This window comes from Rhinatrema bivittatum, chromosome 8, assembly GCF_901001135.1.
Source record: "Rhinatrema bivittatum chromosome 8, aRhiBiv1.1, whole genome shotgun sequence".
In the NCBI taxonomy this organism is placed as follows: Eukaryota; Metazoa; Chordata; class Amphibia; order Gymnophiona; family Rhinatrematidae; genus Rhinatrema; species Rhinatrema bivittatum.
Genome location: NC_042622.1, coordinates 118,528,021 through 118,545,903, shown reverse-complemented (window position 1 = coordinate 118,545,903; position 17,883 = coordinate 118,528,021). Strand labels below are relative to the sequence as shown.

The 17,883-nt window shown below is 45.7% G+C and overlaps 1 protein-coding gene across 5 annotated transcripts in view; it reads left to right on the top strand.

Moving 5' to 3' along the window:
- RABGAP1 (RAB GTPase activating protein 1) overlaps window positions 1–17,883 on the top strand; it is a 545,250-nt gene that overhangs the window by 245,429 nt on the left and 281,938 nt on the right. The window lies entirely within an intron of this gene.

The following is a 17,883-nucleotide window of genomic DNA, read 5'->3' as shown; positions in this document are numbered from 1 at the left end:
CACCCTCATACAGGCTCCCTCACTCTCTCGCACACACACATCCCCTCATACAGGATCCCTCTCTTGCATACACACCCTCACAAGCTCCCTTTCTCTCTCACAAATATACCCTCACACAGGCTACCTATGTCTTTCTCTCACGCACCTGTTCACACAGGCTCTCTCTCACACATACACAATCCCTTCACACAGGCAATTCTGCACAGGGGGAATCCTGCACCAATTCTGCGCTCTGCAGTAGAGCAGAATTCCCCCAGGACTAGCTGGAAGTAATGATAGTGTGGCTACTCAGCAACAGTGATCATAACACTATCAAATTTGACTTAACGACTAGAAGGATGACATTAAGTAAATATACTGCTCTAGCATTTAACTTTCAAAAGGGAAACTGATAAAATGAGGAAAATAGAAAAAAAAATAAAAAATTGTAGCTTCAAAGGCAAAGAGTTTATTTACATCAATTGTGGACATTTATTTAAAAATGCCATCTTGTAAGTTAAGACCAGATGTATTCCATGCATTAAAAGAGGTGGAAGGAAGGCTAAAATGACTTCAGGCATAGATTAAAAGTAAAGTGATAGAGGCTATTTTAGCCAAAAGAACTTCTTTCAAAAAGTGTAAAAAGGATCCATCTGAAGAAATTAGAAAAAGGCATAAGCAATGGCAAGTTAGATGTAAAACATTGATAAGGCAGGAAAAAAGAGAATTTGAAAATAAGATGGCCATAAAGGCAAAAATTCATAATAAAAACTTTAGAAAATATATCGGAAGCAGGAAGCATGTGAGTGAGTAACACCATTAGATGATGTGCATCACTTTGTGTTTGTCCACATTAAATGTCATCTGACATTTGTATGCTCAGTCTCCTAGTCTTGCAAAGTGAATTAACAATTTTGGCAAATTATTCAAAGTTGTTAATTCACACTAGGATTGTGAGTAATTTCAAGAGGACCTTGCAAGACTGGGAGTCTGGGCAAGCAAATGGCAGATGACATTTACTGTGGACAAATGCAAAGTGATGCACATAGGGAAGAGCAATCTAAAATATAGATACTCAATTCAAGGTTCTATACTTGGCGTCACCACTCAAGAAAAGGATCTAGACATCTTTGTGGATAATATGTCCATCTTTTACTCAGTGTGCAGTGGCAGCCAAGAAAGCAAATAGAATGCTAGGAATTATTAGGAAAAGAATGGAGAATTTTATTTATTTATTTTTTTAATGGATTTATATTCTTCATGATCAGAATTACTCTGATTATAATATGAACAGAGACTATCATATTGCCTCTGTATCACTCCATAGTTCGACCACATCTTGAATATTGTGAGCAATTTTGGTCACCATATCTCAAAAAAGGTATAGCAGAACTAGAAAATGTACAGAGAAAGGTGACCAAAATGATAAAGGGGAAAGCTAAAGAGGTTAGGACTCCAGCTTGGAGCAAAGGTGACTGAGGGGAGATATGATAGAGATCTATAAAATAATGGGCAGAATGGAATGGGTGAAAGCATATCAGTTGTTTACTCTTTCAAAAAGTACAAAGACTAGGGGATATGCCATAAAATTACAAAGTAGTACATTTAAAACAAATTGAAAATATTGTTTACCTCAGAGCATTTAAGCTCTGAAATTTGTTGCCAGAGGATGTGATGAAAGCTGTTAGTGTAGCTAATTAAAAAAAAAAAGTTTGGACAAGTTCCTGGAGGAAAAGCCCATAAACCATTATTAAGGTAGACTGTTCCTGGGTTAAGCAGCATGGAATCTATTTAACTTTTGGGATCCTGCCATGTATTTGTTGGAAACAAGATACTGGGCTTTGATGTACCTTTGGTCTGACCCAGTATAGCAAATGTTATTTTCTTAAGGGCACAATGTCATTTATCTGTCCTTTTCAAGTTTGATGATAACCTGGAGGTATTTATCACTGCATCCAACTCAGTTGCTGGCTGGATTAACGGAGGCCCAGATGCAATAATGTGTGCTCGGCTGAGTGCACCTTTTTAGCACGCAGTTGAATGCATATTTTTGTGTATGTAATTTTAATCCTACTGTAACAAGGACTTTAGCATACAGAAATATACACAACTAGCACAGCTCCATGCAAATCGTATGTTAATCAAGGCATTAGCTATTACTCTATACTGCAAAGAGAGGTATAAGCTTTACTTATGTTTTATTAATGCTGGAAATTTAACTCTTGATCAGAGGTGCAGTAAAATTTCTGGCACTAATGGTAGCTAATGGCGCTGAACCTGGACTTTCTAGTGCAGAGGTTCTTTACCCAAGATTTATGCACAAAAAAAGGAACAGGTACAGAGAATGGTGATCAGAATGATAAAGGGGATGGAACAGCTCACCTATGAGGAAAGGCTAAAGAGGCTGGGGGCTGTTCAGCTTGGTGACAAGGCTGCTGAAGGGGAATATGATAGAGGTCTATAAAATCATGAATGGAATAAATAGGTAAATGTAAATTGGTTATTTACTCTTTCAAAAAATACAAATATTAGGGGACACTCTATTAAATTAGTAAGTAGCACACTCAAAACAAATCGAAGATAATTTTTTCACTCAATGCACAGTTGAGCTCTGGAAGTCATTTCCGGATGATGTGATTAAAGCAGTTAGCATAGTTGGGTTTAAAAAATGTTTAGTCAAGTTCCTGGAGGAGAAGTCAGTTATTAACCAATTACTTAAGAAATAACCACTATCTATCACTGAATGATAACAGCATGGGATCTATTTACAGTTTGGGATCTTGCCAGGTACTTGTCCTGGATTGGCCACTGTCAAAATGCTGGGCTTTATGGATCCTCAGTCTGATCCAGCATGGCAAATTATGTTTTTATGAGAGGTTAAAAGTGCACTTAGGGAAAATTAAATGAATTCTTTGCTTCATGATTTACTGAAGAGGATGTTGGGGAGATACCCATGCCAGAAATGGTATTTAATGGTGATGATTCAGAAGAACTGAAACAAATCACTGTGAACCTGGAAGATGTATTAGGGCAGATTGACAAACTAAAGAGTAGCAAATTGCCTGATCACAATGATTTACACCCCAGATTTCTAAAAGAACTCAAAATTGAAATTGCAGATATATTACTAGTAATTTGTTACCTATCATTAAAGTTGTCTGTTGTGCCTGAAGATTGGATGATGGCCAACATAACACTGACCTTTAAAAAGGGCTCCAGCGGTGATACAGGAAACTATAGACTGGTGAGTTTGACTTCAGTGTTGGGAAAATCTATTCTAAAGAACAAAATCACAGAACATATAGAATGACATTTTTTAATGGGACATAGCCAGCATGGATTTACACAAGGGAAATCTTGTCTCACCAATCTATTTTTTTTGAAGGGATTAATAAACGTGGATAATAGTGAGCGGTGGATATAGTGTATTTGGATTATCAGAAGGTATTTGACAAAGTGCCTCATGAGAGACTTCTGAGAAAATGAGAACATCAAGGGATAGGAATCAATGGCCTACTGTAGATTGCAAACTGGTTTAAATATAGAAAACCAAGAGTAGAATAAATGGTAATTTCTCTTAGTGGAGAAAGATGGAATGGAATCTGTCCCTCACAGATTTTCTCCGATTTTCTCCCTCTCCCTTGATATCTCCTCTTTCCCTGTACGTACCAGGATCAGTCCAGACGGTGGGTTATGTCCCCCGTCCAGCAGATGGAGTCAGAGTAAACTTCGGAGGGTGCTGGCATATAAGCTGGTGCACCCTCCCCAGATCCTCAGTATCTCTCTGACTCCAGCAGATGTGAGTAGGGGAACCCAGTGCTTCCTCTGTCAGGTGGATCTTCTCCACATATACTCTTCTCTTTTCTTTTATTTCCTCAGGTTGGATCAAGCAGTTTCAGTGTTAGTTTAAAAAAAAAAAAAAAGTGAGACCAGTTCTGTGATTATTTGCTTGGCTCCTCGGAGCCCTTGTTCCTTGCCAGCAGGGCTGTGTACTCAGTCTTCTTTCTTCTTCCTCTTGTCTTTCCCAGGGGTAAGTCCTTTCATTTGGTTTTTACTCTGTGGGGTTTGCTCCGTACAGGATTTTCTCTCTCTGGTGAAGTAGGGGGTGGATGCTGGTGGGGCCAGCCCCTCCCCTCCCCTCGCCACGGTCTAGTTCCCCCCCCCCCCTCTTGGCCCCGCGACGTGACATTCCCCGGGGCCGACGCAGCAGGGAGGTGGCATTCCTCTGCTGCTCTCGGCGGGGGGGCCTCAGAGTTGAGCGGAAGTGCGTTGTTCCGGCTCCTCCCGCGGTGTTTCCGGGCTCCTGATTTTCTTGCGCTTGTGGTTCCTCCCTCGGGCCCGCGTCATGCAGCGTCCCCGATGCTCCTCCTGCGGCGGCCCGGGGTCAGGAGGATCGCGGGAGGGGCTCTGTCGCAGGTGTCTCCCTGGTGGGGAGAGCAGCCCCGTGCCCCAGTCAACCTCGCCACCGCCGCAACCTTTGGGGGCCAGCCCCACCCCCCCCTCGGCGGGAGTGGCGGCCATCTTGGAGCTGGAAGACAGCATTTTTTTAGAGACAGAGGGAGCGCAGGAGGATTTTGCAGACTTGTCTCCGCCGATTCGGGATCAGGGCCCACCTCTGTCCTCCTCAGAGCCCCCAAGGGACCCCCTCATGCGCCCCCCCCCCGGGCCCTCCGCGTTTTCGGCCGAGTTTGTGGTGCTCATGCACAAGGCCTATTTACAGAGCATTCAGCAGCCGGGGGGCCCAGCTTCGGATCCACCTCTCGCTAAGGTCCCCCGGCTGACAGACGCAGCGGTCGCGGTCCCTGGGACCGCGGGGGGGGGGGGGCCCTAGGGTGCACCTTGCCCTCCCCCTGGGAGGGGGGGGGGCACCACTGCCGGACCTGGGGGGAGACCCGGCTTCGCTTGCGGATGACGACACTCTCCTGCCATCTCATCTGGAATGCGACGATCTGTGTGTCCTCCGGATCTTTCGTGAGGAAGAGCTGGTGAACCTCATCCCGCATGTCCTTCAGGAGTTGGACCTCAATCCACCTGTCGAACCGCCAGGGCCTCCGGCTTCCACCGTCGCCTCTTCCAGCAAGAAGGGGGACCCGGTACTGGCGGGCCTGCGTCCCCTGGCTCGGACTTTCCCAATCCATGATTCCTTCCTACAGCTTCTGGTGAGAGAGTGGGATACTCCGGAGGCCTCCCTCCGGGTTGGCAGGGCGATGGACAAGCTCTACCCGCTCCCAGGAGATTTTCTGGATCTCCTTAAGGTACCAAAGGTGGACTCGGTGGTCTCAGCGGTCACGAAACGGACTACGATCCCGGTCACAGGGGGCACGGCTCTCCGTGACCTCCAGGACAGAAAGCTGGAAGTCTGCCTCAAGAAGGTCTTTGAGGTTTCGGTGCTGGGAGTCCGCGCAGCAATCTGCGGATCGCTCACACAGAGGGCTGGTCTCCGGTGGGTGCAGCAGCTTCTCACTTCGCAGCAATTGCCACCGGATGAGGCAGCCCAAGCGGATCGGCTGGAAGCCGTTATGGCCTACGGGGCTGACACCCTTCATGACCTGCTGCGTGCGTCTTAGTAAGGACCATGGTTTCCTCAGTCTCTGCCAGACGCCTCTTATGGCTTCGCAACTGGGCGGCGGACTCCTCTTCCAAATCCAGTCTGGGCGCCCTCCCCTTCAAGGGCAGGTTTCTCTTCGGCGAAGATCTGGACCAGATTATCAAATCGCTACGGGAAAATGCAGTACACCGGCTGCCCGAGGACTGCCAGCGGTCATATCGCCCGTCCTCTTCCTCCAGGAATCGTCCCCGCACCCAACGCCGCTATAGGGGCGCCAGGCAGCAGGGACCCCAGACACCCTCTTCCAGGTGTCAGTCGTGGCCCCGGCCCTTTCGTGGCCGTTGATCTCCTAGGGACGCCTCGATGCAGGGAGCCTCGTCCAAGCCTCCCCAATGATGCCAGGCCAGCCCACTCCCCGTTGCCCCGGATCGGGGGCCGCATCTCACTCTCTTACGGGGAATGGGCCAGCATCACCACGGATCAGTGGGTCCTGGACATTCTAAGGCACGGCTACGCGTTGGAGTTTGTAAGCATCCCAAGAGACAGGTTCATTTTCTCACCTTGCGGTTCAAGTCCCAAGCGCCTGGGGGTGTGACAGACCCTAGACAGGCTCCTGGACCTCGGGGCCATCTCACCCATCCCCTCCGGCGAGGTGGGCTCGGGACACTATTCAATTTACTTCGTGGTACCCAAGCAGGACGGCACGTTTCGTCCCATTCTGGACCTCAAGGAAGTAAACAAGGCATTCCGGATATCCCACTTTTGCATGGAGACCCTGCGCTCAGTCATCGCGGCGGTTCATCAGGGAGCGTTCCTCGCCTCTCTGGATCTAACAGAGGCCTATCTGCACATTCCGATCCTGGTGGCTCATCGGACGTTCCTTTGTTTCAAGATCTTGAACCAACACTTCCAATTCTAGGCCCTTCCTTTCGGCCTGGCGACCGCCCCCAGAACTTTCATGAAGGTCATGGTGGTAGTGGCGGCCGCGTTAAGGTGGGAGGGGATTCTGGTCCACCCCTACCTGGACGATTGGCTCATCCGGGCGAAGACCTTCTCACAGGGACAGGCGGCAGTCGGCAGAGTCGTTCGCCTCCTTCAGTCTCTCGGCTGGGTGGTAAATTTCAACAAGAGCAGTCTCCGACCCTCCCAGTGCCTGGACTTCCTGGGAGCCCGCTTCGACACAGCTCAGGGCAAAGTCTTCCTGCGTCCAGACAAAGCACAAGCCCTTCGAGAGCAGATTCAGCATTTTGCGTCTCTTTTGGAACCCACGTCCTGGGATTATCTGCAGATATTGGGCTCCATGGCCTTTTCAATAGACCTGGTACCGTGGGCGTTTGCGCATCTGCGTCCCCTGCAGGCGGCCCTACTATCTCGGTGGAAACCCGTGTCACGGGACTACCAGGTCGTTCTCCCTCTCCCCCCGACCGCCAGGAACAGCTTACATTGGTGGCTCAAGGCTCCCCTCTCGAGATTCCGGATTGTGGGGTGGTCACCACCGATGCTAGTCTGACCGGTTGGGTAGCAGTTTGTCAACAGAGCTCGGCGCAGGGACAGTGGACAAAGGAACAAGCAGCCTGGCCGATCAATCGCTTGTAGACCAGAGCGGTGCGTCTGGCACTCGTCCATTTTCTCCCTCTGTTAAGAAACTGGGCAGTATGAGTCCTGTCGGACAACGCGACCACCGTGGCCTACATCAACTGTCAGGGTAGCACCAGAAGCCGTCAGGTGGTCCTCAAAGCCGCTCGCCTGATGGCCTGGGCGGAGCGCTTCCTTGAACGTCTGGCAGCCTCTCACATCGCCGGGGTGGACAACATCCAAGCGGACTACTTGAGTCGGCAGACTCTGGACCCCGGAGAATGGGCCCTCTCCAACGAGGCAATGCTACTCATCACCTGTCGCTGGGGGACTCCCTCGATGGATCTCATGGCAACGCTCTCCAATGCCAAGGCCCCTCATTTCTTCAGCCGAAGGAGGGAACACGGCGCAGAAGGGGTGGACGCCCTGGTGCTTCCCTGGCCGACCCGGCTCCTCCTCTGTCTTTCCACCGTGGCTCCTGGTGGGCAAGGTTCTAAGGAGAATAGAGACCCATCACGGGGTAGTCATCCAAGTGGTCCCAGTGTGGCCGCGGCGCCCGTGGTTCGCAGATCTGCTCAACATCGCGGTGGATGGTCCCCTACGGCTCTCCCATCTGCCTCAGCTTCTCCGTCAGGGTCCGGTATTTTACGACCAGGCAGAACCCTTCTGTCTTGCGGCCTGGCTTTTGAAAGGTGGAAACTCCTGCGCAAGGGCTACTCTGCCCCAGTTGTAGACATTCTCCTCAAGGCGCGCAAGGCCTCGACGTTGGTCGCTTATGTGCGGGTCTGGAAGGTGTTCGAGGTCTGGTGCTCTGACCACGGTTCCCATGCGGCCACGGCTTCGGTCCCTTAGATTCTGGCCTTTCTCCAGGACGGCCTCGAGAAGGGACTCACCTACAATTCCCTGCGGGTACAGGTCTCCGCACTGGACTCGTTCGCTCGCACCGCGGGACGACCAGACCTCTCGTCTCATCCGGACACCACGAGGTTCCTCAAGGGGGCTAAACACTTGCAACCTCCGGTGCAGAATCCTTATCCCTCTTGGAATCTCAACCAGGTCCTCCGGGTTATCTCGGGGCCCCCCTTCGAACCTCTACACCAGGCCTCACTCAAGGATCTCACCCTAAAGGCTGTCTTTTTGGTGGCCATAGGCTCGGCGCGTCGCATCTCTGAGCTCCAGGCTCTCTCTTGTAGGGAGCCCTTCCTGCGTTTCACGGACTCGGGGGGTCTCGTTGCAGACGGTCCCCTTCGTTCCTGCCCAAGGTAGTCTCCGCGTTCCACTTGAACCAGATGGTGGAGCTTCCGTCCTTCCCGGAGGACGCCCCCAGGTCTCTCCGGCATCTGGACGTCAGGCGCACCCTACTCCATTATCTGGAGGTGACCAACGACTTCCGGGTCTCCGACCATCTCTTCGTCCTCTGGTCCGGGAACAGAAAAGGCTCTCAGGCTTCGAAGACCACGATAGTGAGATGGCTCAAGGAGGCAGTGGTAACGGCGTATATCGGCGCCGGCCGGGACCCCCCGGCAGGGGTCAAGGCTCACTCACTACGCGCCCAGGCAATCTCCTGGGCGGAATCTCAGTATGTTTCATCTCAGGAAATCTGTCGAGCAGCGACTTGGAAGTCCCTGCACACGTTCTCCAGACATTATCGGCTTCACTTGCCGGTCTCCGACTCAGGTTCTTTTGGCGACAGGGTTATTCGAGCAGGGTTCTCAGGGACCCACCCGAGTTAGGGAAGCTTTGGTACATCCCACCATCTGGACTGATCCTGGTACGTACAGGGAAAAGTCCAGACGCCCACCCTGGTTCTGTCGGGGCTTCGGGGCACTCCTGTTCGTGTTGTCTCTCCTGTCCTACTGTTCTTTCTGTTGGGGGTGGGTCCTGTTCTTCCCGCTCCCTGTTCTGGTTTTCCTACGACTGATCGACAGTTCTTTTTGCAAGTTGCACTGTTTAGATTTCAGTAGTTTAAGTTCTGATATGCTTGATCCATCCTTCTCAATCTTGGCAGTTTTATTGTCTTGGCTTTGATATTCTCGATACTGAGGATCTGGGGAGGGTGCACCAGGTGCCAGCACCCTCCGAAGTTTACTCTGACTCCATCTGCTGGACAAGGGACATAACCCACCGTCTGGACTGATCCTTGGTACTACAGGAACGAAAATTAGCAGGTAAGGAATAATTTTCTTGCGTTCGATACACTTGATCATGATATACTTCTATTTAGGTTACAAGAATTCGGAGTTGCAGGTACTGTTTTGAGTTGGTTTAAATCTTATTTATGCTATCAAATTTAACAACTTTTTTTTTTCTTTTTCTGATATTAAATCTGGGGTCCCTCAGGGATTATCTCTATATGCTTCTTTGTTCAACATTTACCTTGCTCCAATCTGTAAAATTCTTGCATCACTAACTGACTGCTATAAAATTTACGCAGACGACATTCAGTTTGTAATTCAAATCTATCAGTCTTGGGATGAGACCTTGGAACTCCTCAACATTTGTTTCTACAGTCTTCAGGAATGGCTGTTCCATAACAAATTATCTTTAAACATGACTAAGACTGAGTTTCTTGCAGTTCACAGCCCATACTCATCTTTTGATGAGAGTTTTATCTGATACTCATTAAATGACAATCTCTTTTTTAATCAGTAGCAATATTAAAAGTCTCGGAATCATTTTGGATGATACCTTATCCTTCTGCCCACAGATCAGACAGGTTTTAACACAGGGATTTTATAAACTCCGTGTTTTGGCTGGTTTAAAAAAATTACTCTCTGATTTTCACACAATCCTTCAGGCTTCTATCTTTCCCATCCTTGATTACTGTAACAGTCTCTATCTTGGTTTGCCATACACAACTTTACGTCCCTTATAGTTGTTACTCAATCTGCTGCCTGTTTGCTCTCTGGACTTAAAAGATCAGAACATATCACTCTGGGTTTAATTGAATTACATTGGCTATCTATTCTGGAAAGAGCCAAATATAAAATCGATAAGTTAATATTCAGACTCCTAAATGACGATACCTTCCATTGGACCAACTCGATGCTCAAGTTTTACCAACCAGCGACAGCTTTAAGATCTATGCATCGAGATCACCTTGATATTCCCTCCCCAAAGGTAGCGAGGCTCATATCATTTGAGAGTGCGCGTTCTCAATTGCTGGGCCTATATTTTGGAACTCTCTCCCTTTAGAATTGAGACAATCCACCTCTCTGAAAGAGTTCAGAAAGCTAATTTAAAACATTTGTTTAAATTATGTTACTTTTAATTATATTTTTGTTGATTTTATATTTTTTACTTTGCATTGTAAAGACTGAGTTTTATTTGTCAGAATTTGTTTTGTGAGAATTTTATAAGTTTATTTTTTGTGATATATTTTTTTTGCTAAACCAGGCATGGTTGTATGTATTTTATTTGTATTTTTGTTTTTGCTAAATTGATTGTATGCATTTTTGTTCATCGCTCAGGCCTTCATTATGTTGAGCGATTAAGAAATTTTAATAAATGTAAATGAATGCCTCAGAGATCTGAACTGGTACTGGTGCTTTTTAAAATATTTATAAATGATATGGGAAAGGGAATGACAAGTGACGTGATCAGATATGCAGAGGACTCAAAATTATTCTCAATAGTGAAATCATAAGCAGATTATGAGAAATTGGAGGTGGACCTTGCAAGACTTAGAGACTGAGAATCCAAATAGCACATGAAATTTAATGTGGATAAGCGCAAAGTGATGCACACAGGGAAAATAACCCACATTGTAGTTATATGATGTTTAATTCCATAAGAACATAAGAAAATGCCATACTGGGTCAGACCAAGGGTCCATCAAGCCCAGCATCCTGTTTCCAACAGTGGCCAATCCAGGCCATAAGAACCTGGCAAGTACCAAAAAACTAAGTCTATTCCATGTTACCATTGCTAATGGCAGTGGCTATTCTCTAAGTGAACTTAATAGCAGGTAATGGACTTCTCCTCCAAGAACTTATCCAATCCTTTTTTAAACACAGCTATACTAACTGCACTAACCACATCCTTTGGCAACAAATTCCAGAGTTTAATTGTGCGTTGAGTAAAAAAGAACTTTCTCCGATTAGTTTTAAATGTGCCCCATGCTAACTTCATGGAGTGCCCCCTAGTCTTTCTACTATCCGAAAGAGTAAATAACCGATTCTCATTTACCTGTTCTAGACCTCTCATGATTTTAAACACCTCTATCATATCCCCCCTCAGTCGTCTCTTCTCCAAGCTGAAAAGTTCTAACCTCCTTAGTCTTTCCTCATAGGGGAGTTGTTCCATTCCCCTTATCATTTTGGTAGCCCTTCTCTGTACCTTCTCCATCGCAATTATATCTTTTTTGAGATGCGGCGACCAGAATTGTACACAGTATTCAAGGTGCGGTCTCACCATGGAGCAATACAGAGGCATTATGACATTTTCCGTTTTATTCACCATTCCCTTTCTAATAATTCCCAACATTGTTTGCTTTTTTGACTGCCGCAGCACACGGAACCGACGATTTCAATGTGTTATCCACTATGACACCTAGATCTCTTTCTTGAGTTGTAGCACCTAATATGGAACCCAGCATTGTGTAATTATAGCGTGGGTTATTTTTCCCTATATGCATCATCTTGCACTTATCCACATTAAATTTCATCTGCCATTTGGATGCCCAATTTTCCAGTCTCACAAGGTCTTCCTGCAATTTATCACAATCTGCTTGTGATTTAACTACCGTATTTTCCGGGGTATAAGACGACTTTTTAACCCAAGAAAATCTTCTCAAAAGTCGGGGGTCGTCTTATACGCCGGGTATCGTCTTATAGGGCACACCTGCTCTCTGACCAGTTTCTCTCAATCACACACATGCTCTCAATCAAATGCATTCTCTCACTTACACACAGGCCGGCTGCTTCTCTCTCTCTCTCTCTCTCTCTCACTCTCTCACTTCCACCCCCCCCCCCCCCGAGCACAAATAGCTGCAGCAGCCTCCTCCAGCCCCCGCAGGCCAAGAAAGAAGAAACCCATCGGCCGCGGGAGGCTCATGGTGCTGTCTCCTTTCCCGATTACCAGCTCCTTCGACTGCTCGGGGCCGTTCCTGCTATCGCCGCTGCAATTTTTTCATTCGGCACGGCTTTCTCCTTCCCGCGCACCGCACTGCCGTTGCCGCTGGGCTATCAGCACGTTCAAGCCCAGCGGGAACGGCAGCAGTGCAAAAAAAAAAAAAAGCTGTGGCATCCGCGGCTGCCCTTTTCTTCTTCCCGCCCCCCCCCCCATTGAACCGGAACAGGAAGTGATGCGCGGGAAGAAAGAGCCTTGCCGCGTGAAAAAATTGCAGCGGCGACAGCAGGAACGGCCCCGAGCAGTCGAAGGAGCTGGTAATCGGGAAAGGAGACAGCAGCATGAGCCTCCCGCGGCCGATGGGTTTCTTCTTTCTTGGCCTGCGGGGGCTGGAGGAGGAAGCTGCTGCAGCTACTATTTGTGCTCGGGGGGGGAGTGGAAGTAAGTGAGTGAGAGAGAGAGAAGCAGCCAGCCTGTGTGTAAGTGAGAGAATGCATTTGATTGAGAGCATGTGTGTGATTGAGAGAAACTGGTCAGCGAGCTCGTGTGTGAGAGACAATGAAAGTGACTGCTCAGAGAGATGACTGATGTGTATGTGAGTGTGAGAGAGAGAAAAAGCATGGAAGTGAGAAATCTGGGTATGTGAGAAAGCATGGGAGTAAGAAGCCTGATTATGTGAGAGAGAGCATGGGAGCGGGAGGGCTGGCTGTGTGTGTGTGTGCGAGTGCATGAGAGAGAGACTGGTTGATAAGGTGACGGTGTGTGTGAGAGAAAGAGACTGGTGTGTGTGAATGTGAGAGAAAGAATGTGATTCAGGGAATGAGAAGCCTGTGCACGTGGAGAGTGAGCATGGAAATGAGAGAGAGACTGGTGTGTGTGTGTGTGAGACAGAGAAAGTGATTATGAGAGTGAGAAGCCCGTATATGTACGGTAAGCAGAACACGGGAGTGGGAAGCCTGTGTGTGTGTATGGCATGAGAGAAACTGTTCAGGAAGGTGTCTGGTGTGTGTGTCAAAGACTGTTTGGGAAATGATTGGTGTGTGAGAGACAGAAACTGGTCATGGGGGCATGACTGGTATGGTGTGTGTGTGTGTGTGTGTGTGTGAGAGACATGGGCCCTAAGGAAGAGGAAGAGGAATAGGAGAGCTGCTGGAGGGGGTAAGGAAAGGTGGCTTTTTAAGTTTATTTTTCTTGATTGACTGCCATTTTAATTATTTAATATTATGTGATGTGTCTGCTTTTTTGAAATATTTTATTGGTGTTTGGAGAATGTTTAATAGTTTTTATGAGTTTTTAATTGTTGGATGTTATTCTGTTCATAGCTGTTTTGAAACATTTATTCTGCTTATTAGTATAGTTTTACAATTATTTCTGTGTGGGGATCTATAGCTGCTTGCTAGTTCTGTTTTCCTAATAAGAGGTATATTGGTTTTTAGGGCCCGATATACGGTATTTGTAGTGTTGCCTTTTCATAGATAGGGTTGCTCCTGTTTGAGTGTAAAATTATTTTTTTTCTTAAAAATATGTATAAAAAAGGGGGGGTCGTCTTATATGCCCAGTCATCTTATACGTCGGAAAATACGGTACTCTGAACAATTTTGTGTCATCTGCAAATTTGATTCTCACTCGTCGTATTTCTTTCCAGATCATTTATAAATATATTGAAAAGTAAGGGTCCCAATACAGATCCCTGAGGCACTCCACTGTCCACTCCCTTCCACTGAGAAAATTGTCCATTTAATCCTACTCTCTGTTTCTTGTCTTTTAGCCAGTTTGTAATCCGTGAAAGGACATTGCCACCTATCCCATGACTTTTTACTTTTCCTAGAAGCCTCTCATGAGGAACTTTGTCAAACGCCTTCTGAAAATGCCTCTACAGCCAACTTCTTTTCAAATTCTCTCTTAGCCTGTCTTATCAATGTCTTACATTTAACTTGCCAATGTTTATGCTGTATCCTATTTTCTTCTGTTGGATCCTTCTTCCAATTTTTGAATGAAGATCTTTTGGCTAAAATAGCTTGTTTCACCTCCCCTTTTAACCATGACGGTAATCGTTTTGCCTTCTTTCCACCTTTCTTAATGTGTGGAATACATCTGGACTGTGCTTCTAGAATGGTATTTTTTAACAATGACCACGCCTCTTGGACATTTTTTACTTTTGTAGCTGCTCCTTTCAGTTTTTTTCTAACAATTTTTTCTCATTTTATCAAAGTTTCCCTTTTGAAAGTTTAGCATGAAAGCCTTGGATTTGCACACTGTTCCCCTTCCAGTCATTAAATCAAATTTGATCATATTATGATCACTATTGCCAAGCGGCCCCACCACCGTTACCTCTCTCACCAAGTCCTGTGCTCCACTGAGAATTAGATCTAAAATTGTTCCCTCTCTCGTCTGTTCCTGAATCAAATTCCTCCATAAAGCTATCATTTATTCCATCCAGGAACGTTATCTCTCTAGTGTGACCCAATGATACATTTACCCAGTCAATATTGGGGTAATTGAAGTCTAAGAAGCAAATATGAGCAAGTGCTGCACCTCAAGCAATATCGCAAAGTACACACAGTGCAGAGAAATGTTCAATCCTGATGGAATACTTTGAAGGTAATGTAAAACATAAAGTGTTTTATTGTTTCAATATGGCAACTCCACAAATTTATACAAGCACCGGCTTAATGGCGTCCCCCGACACGGTCCCGTGTTTTGCCGCGGGCTGCATCGGGGGGGATCGCCACCACAGGAATTCACAGGAAAACTGTAACATAAAGAGATTAACAGTAACAAGGACCAGCCTACCCTGCTAGTGAGTCTATTCACTTAGACTCACTAGCAGGGTAGGCTGGTCCTTGTTACTGTTACGGTGCACTACAGGAATGGGAACCAATGAATGGAGTCAATTGACTCACGTGGTTCATTCGCCTGTAGGTTTTGGTGCCTCGGTCTCCTTTAAATACCTGTCAACTATGAAGGGCATTGCGCTCCCTGTCATTCTTCAACTTCTGCTGTCAGGTATGTTATACTGTTTATATTTTACTTCAGTCGGTTGTAAGTCCTTTCACAATCCTGATATTTGTTAATCTCTTTATGTTACAGTTTTCCTGTGAATTCCTGTGGTGGCGATCCCCCCCGATGCAGCCTGCGGCGAAACACGGGACCGTGTCGGGGGACGCCATTAAGCCGGTGCTTGTATAAAGTTGTGGAGTTGCCATATTGAAACAATAAAACACTTTATGTTTTACATTACCTTCAGAGTATTCCATCAGGATTGAACATTTCTCTGCACTGTGTGTACTTTGCGGTAATTGAAGTCTCCCATTATTACTGCACTACTAATTTGGTTAGCTTCCCTAATTTCTCTTAGCATTTCACTGTCCGTCTCACCATCTTGACCAGGTGGATGGTAGTATACCCCTATCACTATAGTTTTCCCCGACACACAAGGGATTTCTACCCATAAAGATTCAATTTTGTATTTAGTCTCATGCAGGATGTTTATCCTGTTGGACTCTATGCCATCCCGGACTTTACCACGCAGGAAAAGCATCTGTGTGTTATCGAGGACAATACTTTGCAATCCTTGGCTCAGTGTCGTGGAGGAGTTAAAAAAGCAAACAATATTAGGAATTATTAGGAAAGGAATGGAGAATAAAATGGAGAATATCATAATACTTCTGTATCACTCCATGGTGAGACTGCATCTTGAATGCTGTATGAAATTCTGGTCACCACATTTCAAAAAAGATATAGTTGAACTGGAAACGGTACAGAGAAGAGTGACCAAAATGATAAAGGGAATGGAGCAGCAAACATATGAAGAAAGGCTAAAGAGGTTAGGGCTGCTCAGCTTGGAGAAAAGACGGCTGAGGGAAGATATGATATAGAGGTCTATAAAATTATGAGTGCAATAGACTGAGTAAATGTGAATTGGTTATTTACTCTTTCAAAAAATACAAAGACTAGGGGACACTCCATGAAGTTAGTAACACATTTAAAACAAATCAGAGAAAATTCTATTTTATCAATGCAAAAGTAATCTCTGGAATTCATTGCTGGAGGATGTGGTAAAGGAAGTTAGCATAGATGGTTTTATAAAGGTTTGGACAAATTCTTGAAGGAGAAGTTCATAAACTGTTATTAACCAACTAGACTTGGGGAAAGCTACAAATTCTCCCTGGGTAGCATGGGAAATATCTACTGTTTGGGATTTTGTTAGCTACTTGTGACCTGGCTTGGCCACTGTTGGAAACAGGATACTTGGCTCGATGGTCCTTTATTCTGACTGTATGGCAATTCTTATGTTATGCAGATATATCTCTTGCATATTTATTGTTGGTATGCTGAGATGGTGATTTAGAGCAGTGGTTACTCCTGGGGGAATTCTGCGCACAAAAACTTAAAATTCTGCAAACTTTATATTGGTCAAAATAACACAATTTACATGACAGTCTTTAAGTAATTATATAATAAATTAATAAAGAAAAAAGTTATTACTTAAAGATGCAGAATTTTAAATATTTTGAGCAGAATTTCCCTAGAAATTCACTGTGTGTGTCCCTTACACTCGCTCTCCCTACACCCCTGGCCACTTTGCCCTCTCAGGCCCCAACTCCTCCACCTGCCAGTATCTCTCCCCTCCACCTCTAGGCTCTCAACCCCTTCCACTCTATTGCCAGTCCCAGAGTTTAGGAAAACGGAACAAGCCAGGCTGCTCTAGAGCCCTACACAGAAACTACACGCAAGTAGAATACTTCACCTCAGTTACACGTGCAGACCCTCGCCTAACAAAGAATAAAGAGACCATAAAGCCTAACTAGAAACATACAGACCAAAATTGAACTTGAAACCGTAACAAGCCAGAGAGACTGTATGCAGTATAATAAAGGAAAAAAGAGAAACATCACAAGTCCTTATAAAACAAATCAAGAAATATAAAATCAATAGTAGTAAAACCATACTAACAAAAAGATCAGATTATTTCAAAATGGCTGATGAATGGAATATCCAATAATTAAAAACTCATATAAAAAATTTCTAGGTACCAATAAAATATTTTAAAATAGTTACAAAGAACTAATAATGAAAAATAATAAGGATAAAAAAATGCTTTGCTCTGCATACCTACTTCAGGTGCCCTGAGATTGTTTTGAATTAGCAGGAGGAGGGATAGTTTGTTTGCAACTTTCTCCTCTCTCTGTCACACACAAGCGCTCTCTCTCACACGGGTGCTCAGTCATAGATACATACACATGCTGTTTCTCTCTCATATAGGCTCTTAGACAGCATGTGTGTAAATGTGATTGTCTTTTCACACTTTCACACACACAGGCTTTCAATCACATACTTAACACACATGCTCTCTCTCTTTCCCTCACTTACACACAGGCTCTCAATCACATACTCACATGCTTTCTCAGTTACACTGGCTCTCATCACACATACACACATGCTTTCTCTCTTATACACACAGGCTGTTAATCATACATACACATGATCTCTCTCACGCATTCAGGTTCTCAAGCACACACTTGCATACATCTCTCTCACACAGACACAAAGGATCTCCGTTGCACACAGGCTCTTAATCACACACATATACTCTTTCACACACAGGTTTTCAATCACACAGTTATACAGACAGGCTCTCAGTCACATGTTGTCTCTCACACACACACATGATCTCAAGCACATATGCTTGCTCACTTACTCACCTTCCC